Genomic DNA, 14,194 nt, shown 5'->3' with positions numbered 1-14,194 from the left:
TTGAACGTCAGGTATTTCAACTCCGCCGAGCCTAGGGGTTCGAAGGGATGAGCTTTCAGGGCCTCTAGGACCAAAGACAAATCCCAAATGGGTACCGAAGGCGGCCGTGGAGGATTCAACCTCCTGGCTCCTCGGAGGAAGCGGGTGATGAGTTCATTTCTTCCCAATGCGCGGCCGCGCAGAGTCGGCGAGCTGCTGTCAATCGCCGCAACATAAACCTTGAGCGTGGAGGGGGACCTGCCCGCATCCAGCAGCTCTTGGAGGAAGTTCAGGACCTGTGGAACTCCACAGGATTGAGCATTCAGACTCTTACCCGCACACCATTTGTTAAACACTGACCATTTAGACGCATAGAGCCGCCTCGTCGAGGGGGCTCTGGACTGCGCGATCGTGTTAACTACCCCTTCTGGCAGATCAACGAATATCCGTTGATTACCCACGCATGCGGAGACCAATGCTCTGGATGGGGATGTAGAATCGAGCCTCGGGCTTGAGAGAGAAGGTCTCTCCTCACCGGGATCGGCCACGGGGCTGTTTCTGACAGCGCCGTCAGCTCTGGGAACCAAAACTGGTTCTCCCAGCGCGGGGCTATGAGGAGCACCGCGCAGCGCGTCTCCCTGATCTTCGCTATCACTTGCGGCAGCATCGAGATCGGGGGAAAAGCGTACAGCGGGCCGCTGGGCCAAACTTGGGCCATCGCGTCCTCACTCTTTGAAAAGAACCTCTGGCACTGAGCATTCTCGCTCGTGGCAAAAAGGTCGACTTCTGCTTTGCCAAAGCGACGCCACAGCGTTTGTACTGTCTGGCCATGTAGAGCCCATTCCCCGGGGGGAATGTTGTCTCTGGACAGCCTGTCTGGTCCATCATTCAGGCGACCGTGCGCGGCTCTCAGCGAGCGCAACGGACCCTGAGCCCAGATCAGAAGACGCTCTGTCAGAGCGCGTAGAGTTCTGGATCTGGTTCCGCCCTGACGGTTCACATAAGACACCACTGACATGTTGTCCGTACGGACTAGCACATGGTGCCCGTGCAGATAAGGGAGAAAGTGTTTCAGCGCCTTCTCGACCGCTAACATCTCCAAACAGTTTATGTGAAGGCTTTTCTCCTGGTCTGACCAGTGGCCGTAGACCGGTCTGCCCTCGTGAAGCGCTCCCCAACCCGTGTTGGACGCGTCTGTTGAGATCAGTTTGCAGTGTGAGATCGCTCCCAACGTAACTCCCTGTTGGTACCAGTCGGCTGCCAACCAGGGCTGCAGGGCTGAGACACAGCCCTGAGTCACTCTGATTCGGGCGCAGCCTGAGACCCACGCTCTGCGGGGCGCTTTCGAATTCAGCCAGCATTGAAGCGGGCGCATTCGTAGCAAGCCCAGCTGCAGAACTGCTGCAGCTGATGCCATATGGCCCAACATCCTCTGAAATGTTTTCAGGGGGAAACACCTGTCTTTTTGAAAAGACGCGGCGAGGAGTCGAATACAGCGCGCGCGCTGTGTCGACAGCCTGGCCGTCATGGCCACCGAGTCCAGTTCTAATCCCAGAAAGGATATTGACTGGCTGGGGGTTAGCGTGCTCTTGGCCCAGTTCACCGAAAGACCCAGGCTTTCTAAATGACTGAGAAGCGTCATCTTGTGGGAAGCGAGCTCTTCCTCTGACTGTGCTAGAATGAGCCAATCGTCCAGATAGTTCAAAATTCGCATCCCCTGTGATCTCAGGGGAGCGAGCGCCGTATCCATGCACTTCGTAAATGTACGGGGTGCCAGGGATAGACCGATTGGAAGGACGGTCACTGCATGAAAAGACTCAAATCCGGCAAAATACGGGCATGGTAAACTCCTGTGTAATTTGATGTTTGCCGGATGTATGCGGGAAAAAGCGGATCAGAGTAACATGGAACAGTATATTTCCAGATAAACCCGGAAACCTCACATATGCGGACATATACAGGAATCCGTGAAATTTCACGGACATATACAGCTGAAACACTGCTGGGTGTGAGAGGACTGACAACTGTTAGGTGTGAAGACCTTTCATATGTTAATGACTGACACTAAAGGTGCTGGCTGTTCTCAGAGGGAGGGGTGGCCAGGGAGGACTTCAGGGTTGAGAATTATCTCTGGATTACTATAGGCTAAAGCAAACAAGCTTTTTGTACAGAAAAATAAATAAATTCTTAAGGACCTGAAACACAAAACCGACGTCAAAGAACTAGCAATGACTAAAGCCGACTCTAGGGTTGGCTCACGTCGCCTGTGTCAGGGCCTTAAAACCACTGCATGAAAAAAAGTCTCTTAATCAAATATTTTTTTATAAAAACAGGACAAAATAAACACCCAGTCTGAACATATACGTTCACAAAAACATCTGAATATTTAATGAAATAAACAAAGGAATTTAATTAGTGCTGGGAAAAAATTAATCGCATCCAAAATAAAAGTTTGTGTTTGCATAATATATGTGTGTGTACTGTGTATAATTATTCTGTAAATACACACATATGCATGTATTTATTTAAGAAATATCTGCATGTATATACTGTATATACATTTATACACAATTTATATTATATATAAATATAAATAATTTAATAAAAAAAAAACTTAAATATATACATGCATATGTGTGTATTTATATGTACAAAATAATTATATACAGTACACGCACATATATTATGCAAACACAAACTTTTATTTTGGATGCGATTAATCGCGATTAATTTTTTTCCCAGCAATAAATTTAATGGAACAAATAAAGAAAAATGAACCAAACATTTCAGAATATCTCAAATTTTATTGTGAAGTTTTACAAATTGCAGACAACAACAATTGTCACCTTTTTTACAATTGGCTTTTAGCTTGCTTAGTTGGGGAAATTTAATTTAATATTCAACAATATTATTGATCTGCCTGCGTTGACACTATTATATGAGATCTGAGCTGAGCTGGACGATGACATCACGGTTTTCTCCAAAGTGGCTATATATATCCACATTTAAATTTATTTATTTATTTATACAACAAAATGAATCACCACTGAACTGACTTAAGCTGGACTGTGAAGCTATTTTCTTCTGGAAACAAACTGTCTTGCATTACTTTCCTGTTATCTCTGTAAAGCTACTTTGAAACAATCTGTATTGTAAAAAGCACTGTATAAATAAAGGTGACTTGATATTTATTAAAAAGGTAGAAGGAACCTGAGCTTTTCTACTCCACTGAATTGAAGACCGAGGTCACTAGAGTTAAAATCTTTTGCTGATTTAATCCACCTTTAAACTATTAATGTCTATGAACAAATAGCCTATGTATTTTTATGTTTGTGTGCCTCAGCGTTTCTGAGTGAACACCGCTGGTTTACTCACTATTTTAAAGTGTACTGTCGATCACGTGATATGACGTCCTGACGTGCAGCTGACGTTACCTGAAAAATCTGTCCAAGATGGCTACCCTCTTGAGCGACGTGTATCAAGAATGAAACAACTTGTAAGTAAACCAAAACACTTCAAAACTACTTTGCTTGTTGTAATATTGTAAGAATATCATATTACACGTGATATTTGACTTAGACGAGGCTATTTTTAAGTTGCAAGCGCGGTGCCGCGGGCGCGATTGCCGTCAGTCCGCCTGCTAGTTACAGATAATATCCTTTGTACTGTTAATGTCGTGGCAGGGCAATAATGTTAACGTTAGTCAATAACTCTTTTCAGCAAGCGATAGTCCTTCTGTTTTTGAGTGTGTTGCTGCTGTTTGTGTTAAGCGCCCTGCTCTGGCAAGTTCAATGTGATGTTATCTACATGCTGATGCACCCAAATGAGCTAGTGGCTAACGTTAGCAGTTACGTTAACTTTTACTCAAACAAAGTTAAGGTTATGGACATAATAGTTACCGAATGAACTATGCAAGTTTTTATTAAACCCTTTACAAACGTCTTTTCATTATAGGTTTAAGTGGAAGGAGTGCAGTGAGCATCCCCAAAATCAAGGTGACTCAAATGTTAATTTAGTCTGTAACTATTTTTCACCATTTCTTTTATTTGGAGCCTAATTCATTAGCATCAATCAAACGTCTCTTAAAAATTAAATCTCTTGCTGTCTGTTTTTGTGTGCATGTGCAGACCTACATTGTCACCAGAGAGCAACTTTATCGGTAAGTTACATTCACTTGAAATTCTGTATCATTAATTTGTCATTAAAGAGGTTGATTGCATAATTTGACTGGTTTCATATTGATTGTTTTATCTGTGCAGGTGAAGGACTTCTTGGGGAAATGGCCGGCTCTTCGGATTGAATCACAGGTAAAACAGACTCACTTCTCTTTTCTGCCACTCTTCACACATATTTCACTGCCAAATTTTTAATATGTATCACATTCAAATGGAACAGCAAATGCCACTATTCACTGTGTGTAAGAACTATCACTTTGCATGTGACCATGTTGCTCAACAATGTATTTTAACGGAACATGTTGCATCACAAATGTGTTTTCTGTTGCAAATCGAGTATTAGTCTTTTTATATAATTATTTTTGTTTGTTTTTGTAGCTTTGTGCTGAGTTCCAACGCATCACAAACGTCAACATACGGAACCAGTTCTATGCTGTGCTTGACCAACACACACCTGCACTGGTGGCCTTGTATAGGCAGAAGGCGGCACGAACCGGTAAGATATCAGAGGCGCTGAGTGACATCTTAAAGACTTATGAACTGATATGTTTTGTCTCTTATGTTTACTGTGATGGCCAACTTATTCAAACTGAAAATTCACTTTTGAGGTTCTTGCAGATTGTGAATCCATTTAAACGCTTTTTAATTTCAAACTTTACAGGAACCCGTAAAGCGCCTCCATAATTCAGAGAACAACCCACACAAATACGATCCACAAACCGGGTAAGACTGCGTATTGTATACTGTAAATGTTAGTTTAATCTACCACTATATGGATTTGAAATACTAAAACTGAATTTCATTAATGATGCCTGCAACTTTTTCCCCCAGAATAAATTCATCACATAACCTGGCTGTGACCACTTATCTCTTCAAAGAATTAAGGACAACTTTTACAGACGTTGACCCTGAATGTGCAAAAGGTAATCTTAAAGATGTTGTAATCATTTTAATGTCCTCTGTTTTACTTAGTTTTATTGGAATTACATTTATTTATGATTTATTTAACAGGTTGCAAGACGTATTTTGAGACTTTGCGGAGGAAGTATTCTTTGGCTCAGCCTGAAAAGGCCAAGAAAAGAAACACTATGAAGAACACTGCAAATAACCGTCAAAGAAAGAGACGGGTAAGTTAAGAAACTGGTTAAGCAGTTGTTGTTTTTTTCTTCTTCAGAATGTAACTGTCCTCCTCTCTGTGTTTTAGTGGTTAAATTACTGTCATGTTTTGCAGTTGCTGGAGACCATGTCCAGTGTTGTACAAACCCAACACATAAAGGGAACTGTGGAAGACTGCAACAATAGAACTGATGTCTGATGAAGATGCTATTGTTGATGGAAGGCCAGTGTGGATGCTGAGGTCTCCACCAAACAGAACCACAGAGTTATCTGCTCTCTGCCAGGTACTACAAACCAGACTAGAGGCTGACCCACGCTACGTCACACCACCAGTGCATCATGGCAGTTTGAAAAAATTAATATTTACATATATACACTTTAATTTCTATATTTATTTATTGATTTTAAATTGTTTTATATTGTATACTTTGTATATTTGTTCCTTTTTGATGTGCATGTTGCTGATCTCCACGTTTTGTATTTTATTCCTTTACACCTTTGTTAACATTTCTTTTTCCCCATTCATTTTAATGTATGTTTATGTTCATGTTATATTTGTTTTTGTTCCTTTAAATTTTCATCCCCTCAAATATTTTTGTTCCCCCATTCCTTTTTAATGCTTGTTTATAATGCTCTTTGTAATGTTTTATTTACCTTAATAAAAATGTCAGACTTTCTCATTGTTCTTTGTGTGTGTTTTTAAAATTATATTTGAATGTATTAAAATTGGGGTAAGGGGGGTTTAGTGTATACTGAGCAATATCTGCATAGCTGGCCTATAACCAATCAAATCACTGTGCGAAAAGGCCTAGGGTGGGTTATGTTCTAAAAGTAACCAATCAAATCACTTTCCTGGGTTTTCAATGTATCCTGTCCTCCAATAGTGGTCTGGGTAATGGGAGTGGTTTTAAAAGAAAAGGACCAATAGGGGGGAAGGCCAAAAGGTGCACAAAGGTGTGAAAATGTTCTCTTGAAAAAACCTTTGAGGGATTACTTGCCATAGCAACAAATGGCTGTAGCACGGGAGTATACGTCCACAACATACATCCGATTTGGTATCATTTCGGATGTATACGGATATATACAGACCCATGGAATTTGAGCTATCCGGCCAGTATACTCCCGGATTCTTCCGAATTCCAGCAGTGTATACAGGAGTATACTGGTCCGGATACACCTCTTTTCATGCAGTGGGTGTATTAATATACCTGGCCGTCGAAGGCGAATCTCAAGAATGGCCTGTGACGGGGTATAATCTGAATCTGAAAATATGCGTCTTTCAGATCGAGAGAGATAAACCAGTCCCTCGGGCGAATATGCGCGAGGATTTGTCTGGTCGTGAGCATCTTGAACGGCCGGCTCATGAGAGCTTTGTTCAAATATCTCAGATCTAATATAGGTCTGAGCGCTCCGTCCTTCTTGGGGACGAGGAAATAACAGCTGTAAAAGCCTGCCTCGGTTAAAGAAGGGTGAACTCTCTCTATCGCCCCTTTTTGCAACAGATTCGCTATCTCTGCATGAAGCAGAAGTGCTGCTTCTGCATTCACCACCGTCTCGACGCGTGCTCGAAAGCGCAGAGGACGGCGACGGAACTGAAGCGAATAGCCCCGTATTATAGTGCTCAGTACCCAATTCGACACGCCTGGAATAGCTTTCCATGCATCCGCACTCATAGCTAGGGGTCGAATGGTCTCTGGGTCTCGCCCGCTGCTCTGCGCGGGGCAGGAGACCCGAAGCGGCGGCAGCGCGAGCGCGCTGTCTGTGTTGGGGAGCGGGGGCTCGCTGATAGCGACGATCGGTTGAACGGTGCTCACAGACACGGTTCCTAGCATGGGGGTGTTTACAAGCGAGTGTGAGTGCTGAGGAGCGGGCACAGGACTCTTTAATAGCACACCGCCGATGGCATGGGGCTTTATGAGATCTGGACCCTGAGCATGTGAGACAGAGCGGGCAGTGTGTAGGGGTGAACACTGGGGCGTGGGCACATTTCCTACATTTAACACTCGAGCGGCAGCCGCACGCTTTATGTGAGTGTGCTCTGTGGGACACATGGGGGTGATCGTGCTTGTGTGTAGACATGAACACTGGGACGTGGGCATATTCACTACACTTATAACACTGCCGGCGTGGGCCGGATGACCAGACATTGAGCTCTTTTTGCGAAATATCTGGGTCGCCGTAAAAACGGCGTTTGTGTGCAGGCGAGCGAGTTGGGGAACTGGCTCGTTGGCTGCGGAAAACACTACTGCAGTAGCCTTGACTAAGGGGACTGGCAGAGGAAGGCAGAAGATTTTGGACGGTGGTCCGGCCGCAGCGGGACTCAGCCGTCTTTTCCTCCCAGCGCGTGCTAGGAGGACTTCGCAGGCTCCGGTTTCAGTGAAACTTTAGGCCGGGGACCCCGCGGGGCCGGCGGCCTGTTTTGGCTGGATGACCGCGACCTGGGGCGGCCACGCTGCTGCGAAGGCGGAGGGCGAGACGAGCGCTGAGTAGAGCTGCGTGCAGGAGGCTGTTTCTGCGAGCGGCCTGCAGCGGAGCTCGAACGGCGGGGCAGGAACAGATTCATGGCCTGTGAAGCTTTCTGGACCTCAGAAAAACGGTCCACCAGGCCGCTCACTGCCGGGCCAAAGAGGCCGGTGGGGGAGAGCGGGGCGTTAAGGAAAACGGACCGCTCTGCCTCTCCCATGTCAGCCAGCGTCAGCCAGAGGTGGCGCTCTGTGACGGTCAACGAAGCCATCGAACGCCCAATAGCCTGGGCTGCGCTCTTCGTAGCGCGGAGGGAGAGATCCGTCGCGCTGCGCAGGTCTGTTAACGCGGTCTGATCCGGGCCCTTTTCGTCCAGCTGACGAAGGAGGTCCGCCTGGAAAATTTGAAGGACCGCCATAGTATGCAGGGCTGAAGCGGCTTGACCAGCGGCGGAGAAAGCGCGGCTGACAAAGGCTGAAGTGGTCCTGCAGGCCTTCGACGGGAGGGCAGACTTTGAGCGCCATCTCGCGGATGGGGGGCAAAGGTGCGCTGCAACCGCCTGTTCAACCGGAGGGATGTTGATGTATCCCCTCTCCGCGGCTCCGTCCACGTGCGAGAGGGTCGCCGAGGCTGGAGAGCGAAGTCTGGCCGAAACTGGAGCGTCCCACGACTTAGAAAGGGCGCTGACCTGGACGCTGGCGACTGGCGGCGGCTGGGCAAGAAGAACCCGTCGAGCCTGTTCGGCGCGGGCGCCCCAAGCGGGGGACCATTCGATGCCCAGGTTTTCGACGGCCCTAGTGAGGAGGTGGAGAAGCTCGGTGTCCACACTGGCATGGGTTCTACCAGACTCGCGGGTAGAAGAAGAGGTCGAGCGGTGAGAACCGGACCATCCTTCGATATCTGACGCCAGTAGAGAGCAGCTGTCCAGTAAAGCATCATCTTCCGCTTCATCCCCTGAGGCAACGGCATCGCGGGCGGTAGCCGGCGGCTGCGCCTCGGGAAGCGGGGACAGAGAAGGAGAGAGCGAGGCTCGCGGGAGGGCCTCCGGCGAAAGCCTGGCTCGCGTATCAGTCTCCGGCGGTCTCTGAGAGCGGCGCTTCTTCTTGCGCGGCCCGGAGACTGGAGCGGGTTTCAGCGTTGAACAAGGCGAGTCGAGCCCGCACACGATTCACAGCCGCCTGAAGACATAGCAACAGCAGCGTGGTCACGTCCCAGGCAGAGAGCGCAGATTATATGGCGGTCTCTGTCGCTGAGGTGAGAGCGGCACGAGCTGCAGGGATGGTGAGGCATTTTGCAACAAACGCCTCTGCTCTTTTAGTAGTGTAGCGTGAAGACCACACACACACACACTAGCAAGAAAAGGATATATGTCGCCGGATAGCTGAGCTGGCACAGCAGGCTGAAGGCGGCGAGAGATCGTCCGGCTTCCTCAGGCGCTGTCCTAAGCTGGCTCGGTGCTCTTTCGACGGCGGCGGCTTCTCTCTGAGATCAGCGAATGCGAGCGCTTCTCTGAAGAGACAGAAATCAGAGATTTTAGCCTCCGAGCCCTCCTTATATACGCTCTGACGCCGCCCCTTCTGGCGGGCTGTGACGCGCGCGCCCTTATTGGGCGTGACGTCACGCGGGGCTCACTGGTAGGCTTAAGCAGTTGCCGCGCGGCAGCCAATGAGCGCGCAGTATTGCTACCCCAAAGCAACCAAATAAAATAAAATTCTTTATCAAAATTTATAAGGAAAGACAAGTACTTTGTTTAGGCTTGGCTTGTAGGGAATTCCAAACCTGCGTATTTTCAAACGCACATAACTATAGAACCCATTCTAAATGCGCATGTGAACGCCATCAGCGTTTCTCACAGGTTCGCGTTTAAAGTCTGTGTAGAGGGAATGGTGTCATTTTAGCGGCCCCTAATTTAATAACAAATGATCGTTGCGACGGAAGCAAATCAATCAAAACTAACTTTAGATGGAAAATAACTTAACTCTGCTATAAAGCCAAAACAATCTCTGTTACCTTAAATTATACGCTTATCTCTGTAAAGCTGCTTTGAAACAATCTACATTGTTAAAAGCGCTATATAAATGAAGATGACTTGACTTGACTTGACATAATTCAAAGCTTCCACGTTCTCTTCTTCAGCGTTCTCTTCGCGTATCTCAGCACCTTCAGACAGAGAGAGGAATGAACATAATTCACAGCTTCCGCGTTCTCTTCTTCAGCGTTCTCTTCGCGTATCTCAACACCTTCGGACAGAGAGAGGAATGAACATAATTCACAGCTTCCGCGTTCTCTTCTTCAGCGTTCTCTTCGCGTATCTCAGCACCTTCAGACAGAGAGAGGAATGAACATAATTCACAGCTTCCGCGTTCTCTTCTCCAGCGAGCTCTTCGCGTATCTCAGCACCTTCGGACAGAGAGAGGAATGAACATAATTCACAGCTTCCGCGTTCTCTTCTTCAGCGAGCTCTACACGTATCTCAGCACCTTCAGACAGAGAGAGAGGAATGAACATAATTCACAGCTTCCGCGTTCTCTTCTTCAGCGTTCTCTTCGCGTGTCTCAGCACCTTCAGACAGAGAGAGGAATGAACATAATTCACAGCTTCCGCGTTCTCTTCTTCAGCGTTCTCTTCGCGTGTCTCAGCACCTTCAGACAGAGAGAGGAATGAACATAATTCACAACTTCCGCATTCTCTTCTTCAGCGTTCTCTTCGCGTATCTCAGCACCTTCAGATAGAGAGAGGAATGAACATAATTCCAAGCTTCACCGTTCTCTTCTTCAACGTTCTCTTCACGTATCTCAGCACTTTCAGACAGAGAGAGGTTAATGACATTTCACCAATACAGCAAGTTCAGGCAGAGAAGAGGTTAATGGTATTTCACCAATGCAGCAGTACCTTCACAGGGCTCAGGCAGAGAAGAGGTTAATGGTATTTCACCAATGCAGCAGGTTCAGGCAGAGAGGAGGTTAAAGTGGTGTTTCACCAATACAGCAGATTCAGGCAGAGAAGAGGTTAATGAACAGCTGTGACTGCGAGTGAACAGCAGAAACAATTCCCACATTCGCATATCCACCACACACTGCAAGGTTCCACTCGTGCTCATTTCCACAATAAAACTGCAATTCAACAGACTCACGGTGCAACCAAGGCTTCCTCCCGCAATCCAGCAGAAGTTTTCTCTCTCTGTCTCTTTCTCTCTCTCTCGCGGCCTCCCTCCGCATCAGCGGCCGCGGCCGCTCACGTGCTGCGTGCCTCACATCTCCTCGTGCCCTCCTGCCTCCTTTCCTCACTGCCAAAGTGTCCTTTTATGAGCCACCTTCCTCCTCCATGTCCCAATCACCATCCTGTATCCTCTCCTCTCACACCTGCCGCGAGTTTCCCTCATCAAGCCTCGCCCGCCGCCATGACACTCACGTGGGAAACCGGAACCGTCCTGGTGTCACAGCAGAAGCGCTCCCCGGGGTAAACAAGTTCTAAAAAAAAGGTTCCCGCCTTCGTCACCCCGTGACATATTCATACTTTTTGGTCACTTCATGACTTTACTAACTGACAATGTAACTACAACGTCGTATGCTCGGAATTTCATTACCATCATATTACCAACCCACAACGTCGTCAGTACGTCCTCCTGAGGTTAAAAGATAACCAACAACGTACCAGATACGTACTCTATTCGTAATAACTTGGTAATTTCACGACTTACTGGCAACGAAACTGCAACATCACGGGACCTTAATTTCATTACCATCATATTACCAACCCACAACGTCATCAGTACGTCCTCCTAAGGTTATAAGATAACCAACAACGTTCCAGATATGTACTCTATTCGTAATAACTTGGTAATTTCATTACCATCTTATCAGACTGCATTTCTGTGAAATATTTTATTTGTCTCAATTGTTTGTTTCACGAGTTCACACGTACATGAAATCAGATGTAGTATTTTAAGCTTATTTGGCATGCTGTCCGGGGGAGGGCTCCGAGCTCGGAATTTTGCCCGAACCCAGAGAACTGCCCCTTTTATTGGGATAGAAACCAGCCTAGAGTGAGGTGATGGGGTGGTGGAGGGACATGAGACAGAGGTGAGGAAAGGCTTTATTTATACCGGCTTCCTCTTGTGCTGATTGGTTGATTACCTGAACGTGCTCCTCCCGAACTTTGTTACATAAAACTTATGTAGTATTTTAAGCGTATTTGGCATGCTGTCTGGGGGAGGGCTCCGAGCTCGGAATTTTGCCCGAACCCAGAGGACTCCCCCAAAAAAGCCAGGTAAGCGCAGGACAGCGATCATAAAATTAAGTGAAATTAACCCCCCCAAAAAGTAAAGGGCACGAGAAGGTATTTGCAAGAAACGATTTTGACCGTTCGACTGGGGGGGGGGGGCTCTCACAGCATCCGACGGGAGCTTGGATGCTCGCGGCATCGGACGGGTAAGCCCCGCCAGCAGTTGAACTGTCAGCTCGAGTACAACGCAAGATTTATATGAACGTGATTTGGGAACGAGTTTAGCCGTTCGACCGGGAGGGCCCTCGCAGCGTCCGACGGGAGCATGGATGCTCGCGGCATCGGACGGGTAAGCCCCGCCAGCAGTCGAACGGAGGGTGCCCGCTGAACTCCGTCGGGGGGCTCGACCGGCGCTTCGAAGGGGGCTGGGACACGGGAATAGACCCCTCGCGGCCCAAAGAACGGGGAGCCCACATGGCGACACGAGCGCGGCCGTCCGGTGATGACTAAGACGGGCAGGCTCTCACTGCAATTCGAACGGGAGGGCTCGACCAGCGCTTCGGAAGGGGAACAGAGCCCAGCCCACGAACGGGGAGCCATCACTGCGTGCAAACGGGGGAGCCTGCAATTGTAAAAAAAAAAAACACTGTATTTTAGATATACTTATTGTAGCGGGCGTGAATACGGCGAGCCAAAATGGTTTTGAAAAGTGGTTTGGAGAGTGATAATAAATGGAGCGCAGCAGGTGATGGAAATTAACGATTTAATTAGTTAGGGCTTGGTGAGCGTTTCTGATGTGGAAGCGGCTGGATCTGATGTAGGTTTTGAAAGCTTCGGATGACCAGCGACCAAGGGTTTGAATTTGTTGTTGGGAAAGACCTTTTTGTGTGGCTGTGGTTGCTGCTCCGATACGAAAGGAATGACTTGAAAATGAATTTGCTGCCATACTGGATTGGGTGAGGACTGCTTTAAGATGTTTTTGGAACCAGAATCTCGTGGCTGGATGATTGGAGTCGTCTGCGAAGAGTGGATCGAGTGGGGATTTGAACATGGAACGTTTATACTGTAGGTAATTTATAAGAGAATGGTACGGTTGAATGGGAGTTGGCAGATTAAAAATGTAAACGAAGTGACCTTTTTTAGCTCGATCAGTTTTACTTTGTTTAATGAAGAAAGATTCGTTATCTACCACCTGTAAATCTGAAATTGTAGGGTGGATATTCGTGTCGAAGTTAGATGTGATTGTTAGTTCGGAGCAGCGGAAGAAAACCGAAGAAAGCTAGGATGAACATTGCTTCTAGGGTGCGGGCGGTGTTGGTGGAATGGTAACCGAGACGGAGTGTTGCAATACATTTGGTGAGTATGTCAATTGTAATAGGTTGTCTGGTATCCGGGCAAGTGGGATGAGATCTTTGAATTCCTTTAATGAGAAGGGACGTTTGAGAGTTATTAATGGCGGAGGCAGGCTTACCGTAGACTAATTTATGAAAAAATTGAATGCCGCTTAGATAGCTTTTTATGGATCCGGCTTGGAGACCTTTAATTCTGTTAAGGTGAGATATGAATGATGTAACGGTTAAAAGAGAAAAATCGGGAAACGGCAGATTGTGAGAGAGGTGAAATGTTTTGAAAGATTTCCATGCGGTGAAATATGTTTGGAGGGTTCTAGGTGAAACTGCTTGGAGGATAGAATTGATAGAAGTGTCTAGAAGGGTTTTTAGCGGATGATTTATGGGAAGATCAGCGGTGAATAAGGAGGAACTGGGGTTGGAAAGGGATCCGCTTCTTGCGCCAACATCCTGAATTTCTGGAAAGAGAAACGGGAGAGAGAGTCAGCGATTTGATTTTGTGCACCTGGAACGTGTTTAGCAGTTATTATAAACTTATCACAAGCGGAGATCCAGATGAGGCATCTGAGGAGCGGCATTAACGCAGGTGAGCGAGAACGACCTTTGTTAATGCAGTCCACGGTTGTTTCGTTGTCGCAATGGACCAGAATGCTTTTAGTTGACCACTCTTTCCCCCATAGTGAAGCTGCGGCGACGATCGGATAGAGCTCAAAAAGAGCGAAGGAGGCTGAAGACTGGGGAGTGTCAATAAGATGGGGGGGCCAGGAAGACGCGAACCAGTGTCCTTGGTAAAATCCCCGGAAGCCGATCGAGGGAGCTGCGTCTGTGAACAGTTTGGTATTGAGGGGGAGAGAGATAAAGTCGTCGTAGAAAAAAGTTAAACCATTC

General features: G+C 47.2%; 1 long non-coding RNA gene across 1 annotated transcript; it reads left to right on the top strand.

Moving 5' to 3' along the window:
- Positions 1-4,530: 4,530 nt before the first annotated feature.
- On the top strand, positions 4,531-5,251 carry LOC308684324. Its single transcript, XR_014029347.1, has 4 exons — positions 4,531-4,650; positions 4,816-4,877; positions 4,986-5,077; positions 5,166-5,251. It is a non-coding gene; the product is annotated as an uncharacterized lncRNA (long non-coding RNA).
- The last annotated feature ends 8,943 nt before the right edge of the window (positions 5,252-14,194 follow it).

This window comes from Scardinius erythrophthalmus, assembly GCF_964197995.2.
Source record: "Scardinius erythrophthalmus genome assembly, chromosome: 2".
Classification (NCBI taxonomy): Eukaryota; Metazoa; Chordata; class Actinopteri; order Cypriniformes; family Leuciscidae; genus Scardinius; species Scardinius erythrophthalmus.
Note: the sequence above shows the minus strand (reverse complement) of the source record. Positions and strands in the feature narration are given on the sequence as shown.